The sequence below is a fragment of the Rana temporaria genome, chromosome 1, assembly GCF_905171775.1.
Source record: "Rana temporaria chromosome 1, aRanTem1.1, whole genome shotgun sequence".
In the NCBI taxonomy this organism is placed as follows: domain Eukaryota; kingdom Metazoa; phylum Chordata; class Amphibia; order Anura; family Ranidae; genus Rana; species Rana temporaria.
In genome coordinates this window covers 325126745-325147904 of record NC_053489.1, presented here as the reverse complement: position 1 = coordinate 325147904, position 21160 = coordinate 325126745, and the positions used below count along the sequence as shown (strand labels likewise).

At 52.2% G+C, this 21160-nt stretch overlaps 1 long non-coding RNA gene across 1 annotated transcript in view; it reads right to left on the bottom strand.

The window, feature by feature from the left end:
- LOC120945923 overlaps nt 1–20849 on the bottom strand; it is a 36690-nt gene extending 15841 nt beyond the window's left edge. Inside the window, exons 1-2 of the long non-coding RNA XR_005750627.1 lie at nt 20664–20849; nt 13760–13907 (exon numbers count right to left, since the gene is read on the bottom strand). This is a non-coding gene — a long non-coding RNA (uncharacterized LOC120945923). The remainder of the gene's footprint in view (nt 1–13759; nt 13908–20663) is intronic.
- Nucleotides 20850–21160: the final 311 nt, after the last annotated feature.

Genomic DNA, 21160 nt, shown 5'->3' with positions numbered 1-21160 from the left:
TTGAAGCTGTACTGTTTCAGGCTGTATTTTCGTTAATGTTTTATGCAGCACTTCGGGTATCAGAATTAGACATTATTCAAGTATCTGATGTCTTTCTTTCTGACGTGGCGGTTCGTATATTTTTGCGTCGTTCTAAAACAGACCAGATGGGAAAAGGCATTTGGATCAATTTAGCGGCTTGCGAAGGCTCGTTGTCATGTCCAGTGAAATTACTCAGGAATTATATTAATTTAAGACCTGTTTTTTCTCAGAAATTCTTCATTCACGAGTCCGGACGGCCTCTCACCAAATTTCAGTTCAATAGCGTGTTCCGCAAGTGTTTGAAGGTGCTCAATTTAAATACAAGGGTGTTGTCTTCGCACTCTTTCAGAATAGGGGCAGCAACGGAAGCTGCCAGGTTGGGTTTAGATGCAAACATAATTAAACAGGTGGGCAGGTGGAAATCTGATCGATACTTGTCATACGTCCGTCCTAACTTGTTCTTTTGATTCATTTCAGGTATCGTCCGAACGATCTGGATCGTCGGGCATTCCTTAATTTTTTGGGCTCATCAGAGAGCAGTTGAACGCAGCTACACTAGCAATCTGGGCTTGGATCCGGCGCTTTTCAAAGTTATCTGGTTCGGTAGGAGAGGCATGATTTGGTCAAGTTTATTTTGGGAAATTAGTCAGATTCTTCGCCATCATTCTCCTCCAGATGTTCTTATCTTACATCTGGGGGGGAATGATATTGGAAAACTGAAGACATTGGACATCATCTTTAAAGTTAGGGATGACCTCCATAGGCTTCAATTGTCTTTCCCGCATACTGTTTTCGTTTTTTCGGAGATCGTGCAAAGGTGGAGATGGCTTGCCTTTCCCCCTTTGCGCCCTTTAGAAAAAATTTGACGGCGCATAAATAGGGCTTTGTCTAAATTGCTTTCTCCTCTGGGTGTTATTTGTTACAGGCACATGGAATTGGAGGGGTTGATTCCTGGTCTGTTTAGGGCTGATGGAATTCACCTGTCCAATATTGGATTGGACATTTTCAACACAGGTTTGAGTTCCTGTGTTGAAATGGCCGCGGTTGTGGGTGCTGGTGACAGGTGGGCATGAATTCCCCCCTGTCTTTTGGAATTTTTAACTTTATGATAAATACAGCCTGAGCCGTGTGACTAGGTTGTTTAATAAGTTGATTTGGAATAAAATTTAATGGTTTGAATACAATTTTATGTTAAAACCAATAATAAAGCAGCCGCGGCCTTAAAACCCCAGAGGAGTGTTTGTTATTTATTTATTTATTTAAATTATTTATTTTAAATTAATTAAAGGTATTTATTTATATGGTCAAATGTTCCTGCTTGCTATCCCATGTAAGAAAAGGGGGGAAAAACGGTTTCAATTCCCCCCTTTTCTCATGGGATGGCAGCAGGACTAAGAAAATAGAAAATGATAGCACAGTGGCAGTTTCAAGCTCCCCTATCTCTGGGGAAGCTAGGCAAGTTTAGTTTGCACGCAGGGATCACGCGGGCGGGAAGTAATTGCGCGTGTTTTTTCCCGGTCTTTTTAGAAGGGTGACTGCTCAGCTGGTCTTATCTGGTTCCAGCCAGCTGTTTTTTGGGGCTATATAAGACAGGCTTCTGAGGGTCCCGGAACCAATTCGCCTCAGAGGATAGGACCTGTGGTGTTCCCCTCCCACCCCCCCTTTTTGTTCCTTTTGTTTTAATTTTAATGTGTATCTTTGTCGCAGGCTGATATTATGTGGTGGTGTGTCACCTTTGCATATATATGCATAAGTATGGTATGTTTATATATATCGCAAGGGGGGTGATGTGAAATTTCCTCTGACCTGTGAAAAAATCGGACCACTTCCGGTGCTCGTACGTCAGAGCACAGCTGATCGCGGGTCCACGGCGCATGCGCAGATGGGTTTTTTGAGTCTGAAAATATCCTTGACTGGGGTAGGCGGGCAGAGGCGGATCAAGCTCAATTCAGAGACTCGGGTGGGAGGGGCGGAGGCGGTGCAAGAGTTTTAATGACATTAACCACTTCAGATCCGTAGGACGTCCTGGGACGTCCTGGACTTTGAGTGGTGATATCTGAATGATGCCTGCAGCTGCAGGCATCATTCAGATATCTCTGTCTTCAGCCGGCGATTCTGTGCACCAAAAGAACGATCAAAGCGGCGGTTCCGCCGCTCGATCATTCTTCTAGGCAGCGGGAGGGGACGTCCCCCCCCTCCCGCCGCCATCCGGTGCTTCTCCGGGCTCTCCCGTGCCATCGGGGGCCCGGAGAACGAATCGGCCGGCGCGCGTTGCTGAACCATAGAGATGACTGGTGACCAGACGGTCACAGTCATCTCTATGACCGTCGGAGGGCCGGGCGCGACGTTATGACGTCACGCCCGGTACCCGGAAGTAAACAAAGCCGCAATCGCGGCTGTCGGCATGTAATCGGTGAAATGTTTTTCACCGATTTCATGCTTGTAAGCCTGTAGGAGAGATGTGGGGTCTTATTGACCCCACATCTCTCCATAAAGAGGACCTGTCACAGTGATTCCTATTACAAGGGATGTGTACATTCCTTGTAATAGGAATAAAAGTGATCAAAAAAAAAAATGACAAAAAAAGTGTAAAAATAAAAAAATGAAGTAAAAAAATAAAATAAAATAATAAAATTTTTTTTTTTAAACGCCCCTGTCCCGGTCGCTCGCGTGCAGAAGCGAACGCGCATGCAAGTCCCGCCCACATATGTAAACACCAGTAAAACCCCACATGTGAGGTATCATCGCGTGCGTTAGAGCGTGTGCAACAATTCTATCACTAGAGCTACTCTGTAACTCAAAAATAGTAACCTGTAAAAAATTTTAAAGCGTCGCCTATGGAGATTTTTAAGTACCGAAGTTTGGCGCCATTCCATGAGTGTGCGCAATTTTAAAGCGTGACATGTTAGGTATCTATTTACTCGGCGTAACATCGTCTTTCACATTATACAAAAAAATCGGGCTAACTTTACTGTTTTGTTATTTTTTAATTCATGAAAGCGTTTGAAAAATTATTGCGCAAATACCGTGCGAGAAAAAAAGTTGCAATGACCGCCATTTTATTCCCTAGGGTGTCTGCTAAAAAAAAATATATAGTGTTTGGGGGTTCTGATTAATTTTCTAGCAAAAAGATTGTGATTTTTACATAAAGGAGAACAGTGCCAAAATAGGCCCAGTAACGAAGTGGTTATCGGCAGCACCGCCTCCAGCCCCGTCCCTAAGCAGAGCTTCTTGAGGTCCGTGAAAAATATAGATTTGGGTTGGCGGGCGGAGGCGGAGCAACATTCTCAATTACATTGCAGCCAGCACCGCCTCCAGCCCCGTCCCTTTACACACAGTAGCCTGCTTCTTCCCATACTGTTTTGGTCCGTGAATTTCACAGACTCGGGTAGGCGGGACGGAGGCGGAGCAACAGTTTAATGCCCAATATTAAAGTCTGTCAAGAAAATGTCTATTTAGGTGGAGAGCTTCTGAATACCCGACCAACAAACACATTTCCATTTTATTCCTCATTTCAATGGGAAAGTTTAAAGTGCCAAAAAGTAAAGTTCCGCTCTTCTGTATTTTTTTAGGCTCCATGTACACGGGACCATCCTCCCCACCGGCTGCAGGGATCAACCCCCCCCCACCGCCATCCTCCCAGCTGTATGAATCACCCCCCCCCCCACCGCCATCCTCCCAGCTGTACGAATCACCCCCCCCCACCGCCATCCTCCCAGCTGTATGAATCACCCCCCCCCACCGCCATCCTCCCAGCTGTACGAATCACCCCCCACCGCCATCCTCCCAGCTGTACGAATCACCCCCCCCCCCCCCACCGCCATCCTCCCAGCTGCAGGAATCACCCCCCCCCCACCGCCATCCTCCCAGCTGTATGAATCACCCCCACCGCCATCCTCCCAGCTGTACGAATCACCCCCCCCCCCACCGCCATCCTCCCAGCTGTACGAATCACCCCCCCCCACCGCCATCCTCCCAGCTGTACGAATCACCCCCACCGCCATCCTCCCAGCTGTATGAATCACCCCCCCACCGCCATCCTCCCAGCTGTACGAATCACCCCCCACCGCCATCCTCCCAGCTGTACGAATCACCCCCCCCACCGCCATCCTCCCAGCTGTACGAATCACCCCCCCCCCCCACCGCCATCCTCCCAGCTGTACGAATCACCCCCCCCCACCGCCATCCTCCCAGCTGTACGAATCACCCCCCCCCCCACCGCCATCCTCCCAGCTGTACGGATCACCCCCCCCCCCCCCACCGCCATCCTCCCAGCTGTACGAATCACCCCCCCCCCCAACATCCTCCCAGCTGCAGGGATCAACCCCCCCCCCCCAACATCCTCCCGGGTGCAGGGATCAACCCCCCCCCAACATCCTCCCGGCTGCAGGGATCAACCCCCCCCAACATCCTTCCAGCTGTACGAATCACCCCCCCCACCGCCATCCTCCCAGCTGCAGGGATCAACCCCCCCCCCCAACATCCTCCCGGCTGCAGGAATCAGCCCCCCCCCCCAACATCCTCCCGGCTGCAGGGATCAGCCCCCCCCAACATCCTCCCGGCTGCAGGGATCAACCCCCCCCCCACCCTCCCCCCGGCTGCAGGGATCAACCCCCCCCCCCAACATCCTCCCAGCTGCAGGAATCAACCCCCCCCCCCAACATCCTCCGAGCTGCAGGGATCAACCCCCCCCAACATCCTTCCAGCTGTACGAATCACCCCCCCCCACCGCCATCCTCCCAGCTGCAGGGATCAACCCCCCCCCCCCAACATCCTCCCGGCTGCAGGAATCAACCCCCCCCCAACATCCTCCCGGCTGCAGGGATCAACCCCCCCCAACATCCTCCCAGCTGCAGGGATCAACCCCCCCCCCCCCAACATCCTCCCGGCTGCAGGAATCAACCCCCCCCAACATCCTCCCAGCTGCAGGGATCAACCCCCCCCAACATCCTCCCGGCTGCAGGGATCAACCCCCCCCCCCCAACATCCTCCAAGCTGCAGGGATCACCCCCCCCCGAGCTGTAGGGATCACCCCCCCCCACCACCACCACCCCCCCCAGCTGTAGGGATCACCCCCCCCACCATCCTCCCAGCTGCAGGGATCACCCCCCCCCAGCTGTAGGGATCACCCCCCCCCCCACCATCCTCCCAGCTGCAGGGATTAACCCCCCCCCAGCTGTAGGGATCACCCCCCCCCCCACCATCCTCCGAGCTGCAGGGATCACCCCCCCAGCTGTAGGGATCACCCCCCCATCCTCCTAGCTGTAGGGATCACCCCCCCCACCATCCTCCCAGCTGCAGGGATCACCCCCCCACCACCACCCCCCCAGCTGTAGGGATCACCCCCCCACCATCCTCCCAGCTGCAGGGATCACCCCCCCCCAGCTGTAGGGAACACCCCCCTCCCACCATCCTCCGAGCTGCAGGGATCACCCCCCCCCAGCTGTAGGGATCACCCCCCCACCATCCTCCAAGCTGTAGGGATCACCCCCCCACCATCCTCCGAGCTGCAGGGATCACCCCCCCCAGCTGTAGGGATCACCCCCCCCCACCGCCATCCTCCCAGCTGTACGAATCACCCCCCCCCCACCGCCATCCGCCCAGCTGTACGAATCACCCCCCCCACCACCACCCCCCCCAGCTGTAGGGATCACCCCCCCCCCCAGCTGTACGTATCACCCCCCCACCGCCATCCTCCCAGCTGTACGAATCACCCCCCCCCACCGCCATCCTCCCAGCTGTACGAATCACGCCCCCCCCCCACCGCCATCCTCCCAGTTGTACGAATCACCACCCCCCCCACCGCCATCCTCCCAGCTGTACGAATCATGCCCCCCCCCCCACCACCATCCTCGGACCTGTGAAAAAATCGGACCGCGTCACTTCCGGTGCTCGTACGTCAGGAGCACAGCTGATCGCTGGTCCAAGGCGCATGCGCAGATGCTTTTTTTTGGTCCGTGAATATCCTAGAATGGGGTAGGTCACTTGTGCCCGTCATACGCAGCCAGTGTGCCCACTATTTGCAGCCACTTGTGCCCGTCATACGCGGCACTTCCTTCTTATTCTGTAGTGGCGGCTGTGGCTCCTGTGTCCGCTTGGCTCCTCAGGCTTCCTCCGTCATGTCTCCTTTTCCGCCAAAGCGTTAGGCATCCGATAGGATCGCCTAAAGCTTTGGCCAATCGGGAGACAGGTTTTACTGACCTGCCTGCTGATTGGCAAGGAGGAACTTTGGTGTGAAAATAGCTTCTGGCTCTTATCACGTGCTTAAAGATACACACCCCTCCTATTCCCGCCATAGTATTTCATGCGTCCGGCATCCTGAAAGGGGCCACGCACATGAATAGGGAGGGCGGCAGAGGTGACGGGGGCGGTGCCCATGCGGGGACACCATTCTCTCCCCCGGAGGACGAGGACACCATTCTCTCCCCTGGAGGACAGGGACACCATTCTCTCCCCCAGAGGACGGGGACACCATTCTCTCCCCCGGAGGACGAGGACACCATTCTCTCCCATGGAGGACGGGGACACCATTCTCTCCCCCAGAGGACGGGGACACCCTTCTCTCCCCCGGAGGACGGGAACACCCTTCTCTCCCCTGGAGGACGAGGACACCATTCTCTCCCCCCGGAGGACACCATTCTCTCCCCCGAGGATGAGGACACCCTTCTCTCCCCAGAGGTAGGGGACACCCTTCTCTCCCCCGGAGGACTGGGACACCATTCTCTCCCCCGAGGACGGGGACACCCTTCTCTCCCCCGGAGGACGGGGACACCCTTCTCTCCCCCGGAGGACGGGGACACCTTTCTCTCCCCCGGAGGACGGGGACACCCTTCTCTCCCCCGGAGGACCTGTCCTCCAGGGGAGAGAATGGTGTCCCCTACCTCTCGGGAGAGAAGGATGTCTGTCCCCGTCCTAAGGGGAGAAGGGTGGCACCCTCTCCTCCTCCAACCACCCAAGAATCAGCTCTTCCAATTTGGCCCACACTGTGGCCCATCTCCTTCTCCTTCAAACAGCCAGGGGCCCACTCCTTCTCTGCCAACCACCCAGGTTCTCTCTCCTTCTCCCCCGGCCACCCAGGGGCCCTCTTCTTCACTAAATGGCCACCAAGGGGCCCTCTCCTCCTCCAAACACCCAGGTGCCCTCTCCTTCTCCCACGGATACCCAGGGGCCCTCTCCTCCTCCAAACACCCAGGTGCCATCTCCTTCTCCCTAAGCCACCAGTGACCCCAAAGCGGGACACACATGCGCTCTGCCTTCCCGTGACCTGATACCCACCGTCCTGGGATGCCATGATGATGGTGTGCAAGTCTCCAGTGTGAGGGCTATAGGTAAACTCGCACTCAGCTTCTTTGGCCCGATTGGAGGAAAAGCAGCGGCGGTGATCCAGACCCCAGCACTTGACAGAGATCAAAGACCAGTGGTGGCCCCTGCATGGTGGGCCCACAATGCATGGGCACCGCCCCCGTCACCTCTGCCGCCCTCCCTATTCATGTCGGTGGCCCCTTTCAGGATGCCGGATGCATGAAATACTATGGCGGGGATAGGCGGGGTGTGTATTTTGAAGCACGTGATAAGAGCCAGAAGCTATTTTCACACTTAAGTTCCTCCTTGCCAATCAGCAGGCAGGTCAGTAAAACCTGTCTCCCGATTGGCCAAAGCTTTAGGCGATCCTATTGGATGCCTAACGCTTTGGCGGAAAAGGAGACATGACGGAGGAAGCCTGAGGAGCCAAGCGGACACAGGAGCCACAGCCGCCGCTACAGAAGATGAAGGAAGTGCCGCGTATGACAGGTACAAGTGACTGCATATGGAGGGCACAACTGCTGCGTATGACGGGCACAAGTGGCTGCAAATAGTGGGCACACTGGCTGCGTATGACGGGCACAAGTGACCTACCCCAGTCTAGGATATTCACGGACCAAAAAAAAAGCATCTGCACATGCGCCTTGGACCCGCGATCAGCTGTGCTCCTGACGTACGAGCACCGGAAGTGACGCGGTCCGATTTTTTCACAGGTCCGAGGATGGTGGTGGTGGGGGGGGGGGGGGGGATTCGTACAGCTGGGAGGATGGGGGTGGGGGGGGGTGATTCGTACAGCTGGGAGGATGGCGGTGGGGGGGATGGTGATTCGTACAGCTGGGAGGATGGCGATGGGGGGGGTGATTCGTACAGCTGGGAGGATGGGGGGGGGGGTGATCCCTACAGCTGGGAGGGTGGCGGTGGGGGGGGGGTGATCCCTACAGCTGGGAGGATGGGGGGGTTAGTACAGCTGGGAGGATGGTGGTGGGGGGGGGGTGATTCGTACAGCTGGGAGGATGGCGGTGGGGGGGATGGTGATTCGTACAGCTGGGAGGATGGCGATGGGGGGGGGGTGATTCGTACAGCTGGGAGGATGGGGGGGGGGGTGATCCCTACAGCTGGGAGGATGGCGGTGGGGGGGGGTGATTCGTACAGCTGGGAGGATGGCGGTGGGTGGGGGGTTGATCCCTGCAGCTGGAAGGATGGTGGTGGGGGGGGTGATACGTACAGCTGGGAGGATGGCGGTGGGGGGGGTGATACGTACAGCTGGGAGGATGGCGGTGGGGGGGGGGGGGGGATTCGTACAGCTGGGAGTATGGGGGTGGGGGGGGGTGATTCGTACAGCTGGGAGGATGGCGGTGGGGGGGGGGTGATACGTACAGCTGGGAGGATGGCGGTGGGGGGGGGGGGTGATTCGTACAGCTGGGAGGATGGCGGTGGGGGGGGGGGGGGGTGATTCGTACAGCTGGGAGGATGGCGGGGGGGGGGGGTGATTCGTACAGCTGGGAGGATGGCGGTGGGGGGGGTGATTCGTACAGCTGGGAGGATGGCGGTGGGGGGGGGGGGGTGATCCCTACAGCTTGGAGGATGGTGGGGGGGGTGATCCCTACAGCTGTGGGGGGTGATCCCTGCAGCTTGGAGGATGGAGGCGGGGGGGTGATCCCTACAGCTTGGAGGATGGTGGGGGGGTGATCCCTACAGCTGGGGGGGGTGATCCCTACAGCTGGGGGGGTGGTGGTGGGGGGGGGTGATCCCTACAGCTGGGGGGGGGATCCCTGCAGCTGGGAGGATGGTGGGGGGGGGTGATCCCTACAGCTGGGAGGATGGTGGGGGGGGGGGTGATCCCTACAGCTGGGGGGGGGGTGATCCCTGCAGCTCGGAGGATGGTGGGGGGGGGTGATCCCTACAGCTTGGAGGATGGTGGGGGGTGATCCCTACAGCTGGGGGGGGTGATCCCTGCAGCTGGGAGGATGGTGGGGGGGTGATCCCTACAGCTGGGGGTGGTGGTGGTGGGGGGGGGGGATCCCTACAGCTGGGGGGTGATCCCTGCAGCTGGAAGGATGGTGGGGGGGTGTGTGATCCCTACAGCTTGGAGGATGGTGGGGGGGGGGGTGATCCCTACAGCTGGGGGGGGTGATCCCTGCAGCTCGGAGGATGGTGGGGGGGGAGGTGATCCCTACAGCTGGGGGGGTGATCCCTACAGCTGGGAGGATGGTGGGGGGGGTGATCCCTACAGCTGGGGGGGGTGGTGGTGGGGGGGTGATCCCTACAGCTGGGGGGGGGTGATCCCTGCAGCTGGGAGGATGTTGGGGGGGGGGGTTGATCCCTGCAGCTGGGAGGATGTTGGGGGGGGGGCTGATTCCTGCAGCCGGGAGGATGTTGGGGGGGGGGTTGATCCCTGCAGCTGGGAGGATGGCGGTGGGGGGGGGGGGGTGATTCGTACAGCTGGAAGGATGTTGGGGGGGGTTGATCCCTGCAGCCGGGAGGATGTTGGGGGGGGGTTGATCCCTGCACCCGGGAGGATGTTGGGGGGGGGGTTGATCCCTGCAGCTGGGAGGATGTTGGGGGGGGGGGTGATTCGTACAGCTGGGAGGATGGCGGTGGGGGGGGGGTGATTCGTACAGCTGGGAGGATGGCTGTGGGGGGGGGGGTGATTCCTACAGCTGGGAGGATGGCGGTGGGGGGGGGGGGGTGATTCGTACAGCTGGGAGGATGGCGGTGGTGATACGTACAGCTGGGAGGATGGCGGTGGGGGGGGGGGTGATTCGTACAGCTGGGAGGATGGCGGTGGGGGGGGGGGGTGATTCGTACAGCTGGGAGGATGGCGGTGGGGGGGGTGATTCGTACAGCTGGGAGGATGGCGGTGGGGGGGGTGATTCGTACAGCTGGGAGGATGGCGGTGGGGGGGGGGGGTGATCCCTACAGCTTGGAGGATGGTGGGGGGGGGTGATCCCTACAGCTGTGGGGGGTGATCCCTGCAGCTTGGAGGATGGAGGGGGGGGGGTGATCCCTACAGCTTGGAGGATGGTGGGGGGGTGATCCCTACAGCTGGGGGGGGGTGATCCCTACAGCTGGGGGGGTGGTGGTGGGGGGGGTGATCCCTACAGCTGGGGGGGTGATCCCTGCAGCTGGGAGGATGGTGGGGGGGGGTGATCCCTACAGCTTGGAGGATGGTGGGGGGGGGGGTGATCCCTACAGCTGGGGGGGGGGTGATCCCTGCAGCTCGGAGGATGGGGGGGGGGGGTGATCCCTACAGCTTGGAGGATGGTGGGGGGTGATCCCTACAGCTGGGGGGGGTGATCCCTGCAGCTGGGAGGATGGTGGGGGGGTGATCCCTACAGCTGGGGGTGGTGGTGGTGGGGGGGGGGTGATCCCTACAGCTGGGGGGTGATCCCTGCAGCTGGAAGGATGGTGGGGGGGTGTGTGATCCCTACAGCTTGGAGGATGGTGGGGGGGGGGTGATCCCTACAGCTGGGGGGGGTGATCCCTGCAGCTCGGAGGATGGTGGGGGGGGAGGTGATCCCTACAGCTGGGGGGGTGATCCCTACAGCTGGGAGGATGGTGGGGGGGGGTGATCCCTACAGCTGGGGGGGTGGTGGTGGGGGGGTGATCCCTACAGCTGGGGGGGGTGATCCCTGCAGCTGGGAAGATGTTGGGGGGGGGGGGTTGATCCCTGCAGCTGGGAGGATGTTGGGGGGGGGGCTGATTCCTGCAGCCGGGAGGATGTTGGGGGGGGGTTGATCCCTGCAGCTGGGAGGATGGCGGTGGGGGGGGTGATTCGTACAGCTGGAAGGATGTTGGGGGGGGTTGATCCCTGCAGCCGGGAGGATGTTGGGGGGGGGTTGATCCCTGCACCCGGGAGGATGTTGGGGGGGGGTTGATCCCTGCAGCTGGGAGGATGTTGGGGGGGGGGGGTGATTCGTACAGCTGGGAGGATGGCGGGGGGGGGGGGGGTGATTCGTACAGCTGGGGGGATGGCGGTGGGGGGGGGGTGATTCGTACAGCTGGGAGGATGGCTGTGGGGGGGGGGGTGATTCGTACAGCTGGGAGGATGGCGGTGGGGGGGGGGTGATTCGTACAGCTGGGAGGATGGCGGTGGGGGTGATTCGTACAGCTGGGAGGATGGCGGTGGGGGGGGGTGATTCGTACAGCTGGGAGGATGGCGGTGGGGGGGGATTCGTACAGCTGGGAGGATGGCGGTGGGGGGGGGGGGGGGTGATTCATACAGCTGGAAGGATGTTGGGGGGGGGGGGGGTTGATCCCTGCAGCCGGGAGGATGTTGGGGGGGGCTGATTCCTGCAGCCGGGAGGATGTTGGGGGGGGGTGATTCGTACAGCTGGAAGGATGTTGGGGGGGGTTGATCCCTGCAGCCGGGAGGATGTTGGGGGGGGGGGTTGATCCCTGCACCCGGGAGGATGTTGGGGGGGGGTTGATCCCTGCAGCCGGGAGGATGTTGGGGGGCGGGTTGATCCCTGCAGCCGGGAGGATGTTGGGGGGGGGCTGATTCCTGCAGCCGGGAGGATGTTGGGGGGGGGTGATTCGTACAGCTGGAAGGATGTTGGGGGGGGGGGTTGATCCCTGCAGCCGGGAGGATGTTGGGGGGGGGGTTGATCCCTGCACCCGGGAGGATGTTGGGGGGGGTTGATCCCTGCAGCCGGGAGGATGTTGGGGGGGGTTGATCCCTGCAGCTGGGAGGATGTTGGGGGGGGTGATTCGTACAGCTGGGAGGATGGCGGTGGGGGGGGTGATTCGTACAGCTGGGAGGATGGCGGTGGGGGGGTGATTCGTACAGCTGGGAGGATGGCGGTGGGGGGGTGATTCGTACAGCTGGGAGGATGGCGGTGGGGGGGGGGGGTGATTCGTACAGCTGGGAGGATGGCGGTGGGGGGGGGGGATTCATACAGCTGGGAGGATGGCGGTGGGGGGGGGGGGTGATTCGTACAGTTGGGAGGATGGCGGTGGGGGGTGATTCGTACAGCTGGGAGGATGGCGGTGGGGGGGGGGGTGATTCGTACAGCTGGGAGGATGGCGGTGGGGGGGGGTGATTCGTACAGCTGGGAGGATGGCGGTGGGGGGGGGTAATTCGTACAGCTGGGAGGATGGCGGTGGGGGGGGGGTGATTCGTACAGCTGGGAGGATGGCGGTTGGGGGGGGGGGGGGGTGATTCATACAGCTGGGAGGATGGCGGTGGGGGGGGGGGGTTGATCCCTGCAGCCGGTGGGGAGGATGGTCCCGTGTACATGGAGCCTAAAAAAATACAGAAGAGCGGAACTTTACTTTTTGGCACTTTAAACTTTCCCATTGAAATGAGGAATAAAATGGAAATGTGTTTGTTGGTCGGGTATTCAGAAGCTCTCCACCTAAATAGACATTTTCTTGACAGACTTTAATATTGGGCATTAAACTGTTGCTCCGCCTCCGTCCCGCCTACCCGAGTCTGTGAAATTCACGGACCAAAACAGTATGGGAAGAAGCAGGCTACTGTGTGTAAAGGGACGGGGCTGGAGGCGGGGCTGGCTGCAATGTAATTGAGAATGTTGCTCCGCCTCCGCCCGCCCACCCAAATCTATATTTTTCACGGACCTCAAGAAGCTCTGCTTAGGGACGGGGCTGGAGTCGGTGCTGCCGATAATGTCATTAAAACTCTTGCACCGCCTCCGCCCCTCCCACCCGAGTCTCTGAATTGAGCTTGATCCGCCTCTGCCCGCCTACCCCAGTCAAGGATATTTTCAGACTCAAAAACCCATCTGCGCATGCGCTGCGCATGCGCCGTGGTCCCGCGATCAGCTGTGCTCTGACGTACGAGCACCGGAAGTGACGCGGGTCCAATTTTTTCACAGGTCCGAGGAAATTTCACATCAGGGGACAAGGTTTGTTATGAATTCATGTTAATAAAAGAGTGGAATTTTTAACTTTATGATAAATACAGCCTGAGCCGTGTGACTAGGTTGTTTAATAAGTTGATTTGGAATAAAATGTAATGGTTTGAATACAATTTTATGTTAAAACCAATAATAAAGCAGCCGCGGCCTTAAAACCCCAGAGGAGTGTTTGTTATTTATTTATTTATTTAAATTATTTATTTTAAATTAATTAAAGGTATTTATTTATATGGTCAAATGTTCCTGCTTGCTATCCCATATAGCTGTCTTCTGAATTTTGAAAATAAAAGAATAGAGTCAAACAGACTAGAATAGAAAATAATAGAGTAAAACAGATCAGAATAGAAAATAAAAGAATAGGAAAAAATAGAATAGAAAATAAAATGATATAATAGAAAAGAATAGAACAGAGTAGAATAGTAGGATGAGTTTTTCACGTATATGGTGTCATCCCGCGATCATATCTGTATCTAAGGATCCTGTGATTGTATATGACAGACACGCGATTCATGGTAAGCACTGCATATAGTGCCATTTTTGTAAGTGCAATACTTTACCTTTTTTTTTATAAATTTGAATTTTTATATGTAGAGCTCTAGATCTGTGTGCTTATTCTTCCTGCATGTATGCTTTGGGGATTGGAAATCTATTCATCCATCCATCTGATTAAGAGGCATTTGAAGTGTCAGCTGTTTGTCTTGATCCCTAGAGAGGGAAAAATATGTGGGGTCATGACAGTGAGGTGAATGGCTAATCTACAAGGGTGGAGGATTCACACTTTGCATTACATATCACATTGGTGATTGGAGAGGATTCAAATTGGATATAATTTTCTTTTCCTTTGATATTTTTGGATCTGAAACAAAACACATTTTTTCATTCTGCATATTTTCATAACTGGAGAATGGGAAAGGAAAGGGAGCCATTAATAGGCCCTCCTTCCCCTATGGGATCACTGCAGCAGCAAAAGTATGTCACCTATGAGGTTGGGTTCATAGAGAGGTCAGGGGTTTATGTAAAGTTCAGATTAAAGGTATGATTCTGGAAGGTTAGCAGTAGAAGGGGTGATTAGCTGGGGAAATCAGGTGTGCAGGTAAGGTTGGAAGGTTGGAGAGGGCAGATAGCTATTGGTCACAATAGTCAGGTGACTGTTTAGAAATTGCTGGAAAGCCAGTTGCATGGGAATGTAGGCTGTACCAAATAAATATAACTAATACCTATAAATAAAAACTCAACATACCAAAGTGTATTTAAATAATTTTATTGATAATAATTATTTTTTTATTCATTTTCTTTTTTGGTAATAGAAATGGCCGCGGCACCTTTATTGGTAAATATATAAATATATATAAATAAATAAATAATCCAATTAATAATTTAACTTCTTAATAAATAAAACTTTCAATATTCAACTTCTTAAAATAACTTTCCAAACTTAAAATTCTCTCTCAAGATCTCGCTCAGTCATAAAACTCGAGCGAATACCATAAATAATAAATAAATACAAGTCCCCCCTTGACTTCAAGGGTGACATGATACATAACAGGTGCTGCGACAGGGTGGGAGGGAAGGGGGAGCACACCACGCTGATCCAGGTTACAGCTGGTTAATGCCTCGGGGTGCTGGGCTTATATAGCCCCAAAAAGACCGGGAAAAACGTGACTTGAAAAAGACCGGGAAAAACGTGACTTGAAAAAGACCGGGAAAAACGTGACTTGAAAAAGACCGGGAAAAACGTGACTTCAGCCTTCCCGCTCAAAATCACGTTTTTGCCGCCCAAAACCAGGCTTCTGCCCGCCCAAATTATACCTGACAGCCATAGTGAAGCTGACAGGACTCCATTTTTTTTTTTTTTTTAAACAGACATATAAAATAACGTTTACTGTAAATTTAATTTATTTATTTATTTTTTATTTATTTTGCCAGCCACTCTCCCCATGTTGTGGGCACTAATTAATGCCCCCTTTTCATGGGAATGTAGGCTGTACCAAATAAATATAACTAATACCTATAAATAAAAACTCAACATACCAAAGTGTATTTAAATAATTTTATTGATAATAATTATTTTTTTATTCATTTTCTTTTTTGGTAATAGAAATGGCCGCGGCACCTTTATTGGTAAATATATAAATATATATAAATAAATAAATAATCCAATTAATAATTTAACTTCTTAATAAATAAAACTTTCAATATTCAACTTCTTAAAATAACTTTCCAAACTTAAAATTCTCTCTCAAGATCTCGCTCAGTCATAAAAATCGAGCGAATACCATAAATAATAAATAAATACAAGTCCCCACCAGCCGCTTTTGTCCGCTAACAAAAGCGGCCTACCCCACCACCGTGGCCATTTCTATCATGTTTTGAAAATCCATATTAAAAATATCTAAACCTATATCAGATAGGTGAACACCATCTGGCCTGTAAAGGCCAGATAAGCCACCCTCCAATTCAGTATGCCTATAGGAAAAACTGCCCAACACAGGCATGAATTTTTCAATTGAATGATTAACTCGTTTACGTATCTTCTCCAAAGATTTTTTCTCTGACAAAGATAACCAGATCAAACGAGGAATCATCTCTGAAAAAATTATTCTGGTACCTGGGAAAAATAAATGAATACGTTGCAAGTCATTTTTTATCATTAAAATTAGGTCCAACGTTGAACATTTACCTACATCGTTCCCTCCTAGGTGAATTATTAAAATATCCGGGTAAGGCAAAACATTAGAAAGCAAAGAAATATGCTGAAAAAGATTGTTCCACCGGAGGCCACGAATACCTTTCCAGAAGATTTTAAAAGAATCAGAGGGTAAAGAAAGATTAGTAGAGTAGCAACGTTGACCTGCCCTTTTGTGAGCCCAGTGAACAAATGAATGTCCAATTATCCAGACGGAAGATATTGAACCTAGAATCAAACAGATAGATTAGGGCGAATATATATACTAAATCTCTTAGATTCCCATCTACCCAGACTTTTAATAACAGAATCATTAAGACCCATTCTAGCAGCTTCCGTGGCAGCTCCAATACGGAAAGAATGAGGGGAAAATTTTAAATGACCAAGATTTAAAGAAACCAAACAGCGCCGAAATATGGTAGAAAATTGAAACTTTGTCAATGGAGAAAAATCAAGATGAACCAAAAAATTACCTGCACATGAAGGCCTAACTGAAAAATACTTGGATAAAACTATATAAGGGCAAATAATAGGATCACCGCAGGCATGCAGGGTAAGCCAATGCCCTCTGCCAAAAATATCAGTTTTTGACTTGTTGACAAAAACTTGTACTTTCCCTTGCGAGATGCAAACTTCCCCTACTTGCAAACCAGAATTACCTTTTTTATTGTTTGGAACTAGCTCCGATATGCGGAGAGCTGCAAAGAAAATTAACACGAAAGCTGTCTGGAATAGTAAGGATTCAAATTCTGAACAACAAACTTTACTTGTAGCTAAACAAATATTCCTTAAAAGCTCTATGGAAATGGGCCTACGCGTATCTGGTGTAAATGTCTGCCTTCTATAACCCTTTAGGACCTGACGTACTGAAAAGAAGCTGTTACAGGCAGGCAAATTATGCAACTTCAGGAAAAAAGAAATCCCAGCCAAACTCTTGTTGATGTAGTGATAGGATAAACTTTGTTGCATAAGAGAACAAAGAAATGCCAGGACTGTCTGTTCCGTAGGGGAAAAACCAAATAAACCTACTTCCTCATGAAACAACAGCCACTTCCTCCATGCAACCGAATAATCGATCCATGTCTTGGGGGCAATAGAGCTTCTAATGGCTGATATAACAGGAGTTATATCAAATCCCATAAATGACTCGGGCAAGTGTAGCCCACTGGGTCCGCTTCCGGAAAGAGTTGTCTGAAACGAGCCATCTGGAAACGAGACAGTGCATCCGCTATCAGATTACTTTTCCCAGCTACATGCTTCGCTTTAACCCAGATATTAAGTTTTAGACATAATAAAACAAAATATCTCAGTAACTTTATCACCAAAATGGATTTTGAAGAAAGACAATTTAGTGCAAAAATAACACCTTTATTGTCTGAATGGACCAAAATTCTTTTATTTGCTAAAATATTCCCCCACAGTTCAAAGGCTACCACTATAGGGAATAATTCAAGTAGGACTATATTCTTGGTTGCCTTATTGGCCACCCAAAAAGGAGGCCAACTACCACAGCACCAGTGGGTGCTCCAAATTGCAGCAAAGCCATGTGCACCCGCTGCGTCAGTGTAAAGGTCCATATCCGCTGAAAAAATAAAATCTTCTTGAAAAAAGGTACGACCATTGTAATCTTCCAAAAACTGAGACCAAACCAAAAGATCATCTTTCAGCTCGGAAGTGATGCGAATATGAGAAAAAGGAGATTTTAATCCAGACATTGCCAAAGACAACCGTCTGGAAAAAATCCTGCCAACCGGCATGACCCTGGTTGCAAAAGCCAATAATCCCAAAAAGGACTGAAGTTCTTTTATCAGGACCTTCCTTCTTCTTAGAAAAAGAAAAATCAAACTTTGAATTTTATTTATTTTAGCTAAAGGAAGTTGATACTGACATAACATGGTATCAATGGAGATACCCAAAAACTCTATAACTGTAACTGGCAAGACCGTTTTTTCAGTGGCAATAGGAACGCCGAAATATTGCGAGATATTTAAAAATAATTTCAATAATAAAAAAACAAACGGGAGAATTTGGCGGTCCAATAAAAAGATAATCATCTAGGTAATGGATGACGCCGTCGCAACCCGACTCGTGGGTGATGACCCATTGCAAAAACGTGGCAAACATTTCAAAATAACTACACGATAGTGAGCAACCCATGGGTAGGCACATATCAAAGAAAAACTTTTCTTCAAAACAAAAACCCAATGAGCTAAAGGATTCAGGGGAAATAGGCAATAATCTGAACGCAGATTTGATATCAGACTTTGCTAACAAGGCCCCCTTACCGAATTTTTTAATGAGTCTTATTGCGTCATCAAAACTTGCATACGAAACGGAGGCCAAGGAGCCATCAATCTCATCGTTTAATGAATCACCTTTGGGATACGAAAGGTGATGTATCAAGCGATATGAGCCAGGCTCCTTTTTGGGCACAACACCCAAAGGAGAAATGCGAAAATTTTCAAAGGGAGGAGAAACAAAAGGACCAGCAACCCTACCGGCAACTATCTCCTTTATCAATTTCTCCCTCACTACCTGGCTATGCATCAAAACGGATTTTAAATTGCTTACCATGGTACAACCGACACCTGAAAACACTGGTAGTTTAAAACCTAAGGAAAAACCTTCAATTAAGGCCTCCGCCTTCTCCCTGTCTGGGAACAGCATTAGCCAAGGGTGCATTCTTTCCAGCTTCACCGGCGTGCAAGCTTTTGGAATTATCCCTGTGTTGTGAATGTGGATAATTTCTTTTGAAACACTTTGTGACTGGATGGGTCCCAAAACAAAAGGAGCACTCATGCTTGTAACGGCACGAGGTCGACCACTTGCACTGGGACTCATTGAAAGCGTAACAAAGACCTTTCTTAATTGAACTATTTTGACTTACCGGCGATTGTCTTGCAAAAGCCGGTTTTTGAGGAAGAATTAAATTTAGCCATAAGCCTACGTCTTTCATACCCCACTTTAAGTTGGGGTAAACCGACATTTTTTGGCGGAAAGATTCATCATAATTGAACCAACCATATCCGCCAAAATTCCGATAGGCTTCCAAAATATTTTCCAAATGTTGAAATAAACCGCTACATTTATCAGGGAATTTTTCTCCCATAATAGCAGAAAAAATACAAAAAGCTTGAAGCCAATTATAAAAAATTTTTGGGAAAAGAAGGGTATGGAAGGCATTGACGCTACCACTGAGCTATAAGCTCTATGAACAACCGTGCGACGCCTATCATCAGTAACCTCATCTAATTTTTTATCAAACTTCCCAGAAAATTCTTTGCCAGGAAGTAAAGTTAATAAATCAATAAAATCACCCTTCCAAATTTTCTCTTTAATATTAGTTGACAGATGAAAACCTAACGGAGAAATATCGCATGGCAGGGGCTCTTTAAAACAAATTTCAGGGACTTGCGCAGGGACTGGCAAAGAACAAACGGGATCCTGCAAAGAATTAATGTTAGAAATGCTAGGGATCAGCGAAGGGTTAACCTGATTAGACCACACATTAGCTGGGGACACTTGTGAATTTAATTGGCTACTAATAACATCTTGCAATTTGTTAATAGAATTTAATAATTGACTTAGCATTGAATGGCCAGCAGACTCACCATCTACAGAGGACGCTGCTGCCACCTGTGGTGAAATTGTAGTACTGCACGCGCTGTTCTGAGAGCTTGAGGCTTGTACAGATGCTTCTGAATGACGCTGAGCCATCACCTCATCCAGCCTATTCTGCCTGGAGACTAGTGATGCTGAGGAGTCCTCCAATGAAGATGGAACCTGCAAAGGAAATAAAAAAGGCCTCTCTTCTGCTTGTGATTGACGGGCTCTACCCCGCCCTGCAGTGACGCGCACAGGAGAGGGAGAGGCCGACCTCTTCTGCTTCTTCTTCTGGATCCGGAGACTGCTGCGAGGTGTGACGCTGGCTGAGCTCATGCTGGCTTCCTCTTCCGTCCGGGACACCGATGCTTTCGCCGGGCGCTCAGGCGGCTGGCTCCTAGGAGACCTGTGGGGGAGAAAAGATGGCTGCAGAGGGAGAGGGTCCTGAGTTACCTCAGAAAGACCCGCTGTGTCTTCTTCTTCCTCGGGAACGAGAGGGAACTCCGCCTCGGGTTCAGACACGCATCTCCTCAGCCATTCCTCGCCGCCTTCAGCTGCCGCACGCTCCAGGATCTTCCGGACCAATGACTCCATGACTCCAAGGTACGAGGGGGGGGGAGCACACCACGCTGATCCAGGTTACAGCTGGTTAATGCCTCGGGGTGCTGGGCTTATATAGCCCCAAAAAGACCGGGAAAAACGTGACTTGAAAAAGACCGGGAAAAACGTGACTTGAAAAAGACCGGGAAAAACGTGACTTCAGCCTTCCCGCTCAAAATCACGTTTTTGCCGCCCAAAACCAGGCTTCTGCCCGCCCAAATTATACCTGACAGCCATAGTGAAGCTGACAGGACTCCATTTTTTTTTTTTTTTTAAACAGACATATAAAATAACGTTTACTGTAAATTTAATTTATTTATTTATTTTTTATTTATTTTGCCAGCCACTCTCCCCATGTTGTGGGCACTAATTAATGCCCCCTTTTCAGTCTATTTAAGGGAATGGGTCAGCTTGGATCAGTGCCAGCTAATCAACAGACGCAGCAGGAGGAGCTCCCCGCTGTGCTTATTGCTGACTGACATCCCTTCAAATGGATTCCCTATTGCGGCAGCTATTGGAGAAAGCAGAAGCTGAGGGCGGCGAAGCTTTGCTTAGGCAGTGCCTTTCCTCACCTGGTCCCATGTTGTTGGAAGAAGGGGAGCTATGTGACGATACCCCCCCGGGCAGCAGCAGCTTCAGTGACCGCAGCAGCCGTATAGGATGGAGTTTGAAGAGGAGCCCGCAGTGTTCTTGGTGCCGGAGGTCGCGAGATCTGAAGAGGTCGCGTCAGAGGCGGTGGAGGAGAGGAGAACGAGCAAGAGGAGGCGCGCACAGAAAATGATTGACAGCCCTGCTCCGCCCATGCTGGTTGGTGCGGGGCGCAGTGAGCCCATTTTTTTTTTCAGGAAACAGAGCGGCGATACTGTGCCTGCCGGAGGAGGTCGTGGGCGGTCGGCTCGCGGAGCGTCAGCAGCTGCGCTGACAAGAAGGCAGGCTTCCCCTCAGCTGGGCGGGTCAGGTACGCAGCAGGGACCGCTACGAGGCAGAGGAAGAGGAAGGGGGGAGCCAGAGGTGTCCCTACAACCAGCGGTGCAGAATGCAGCCAGCGTTATCCTTGTGAGATGCACGT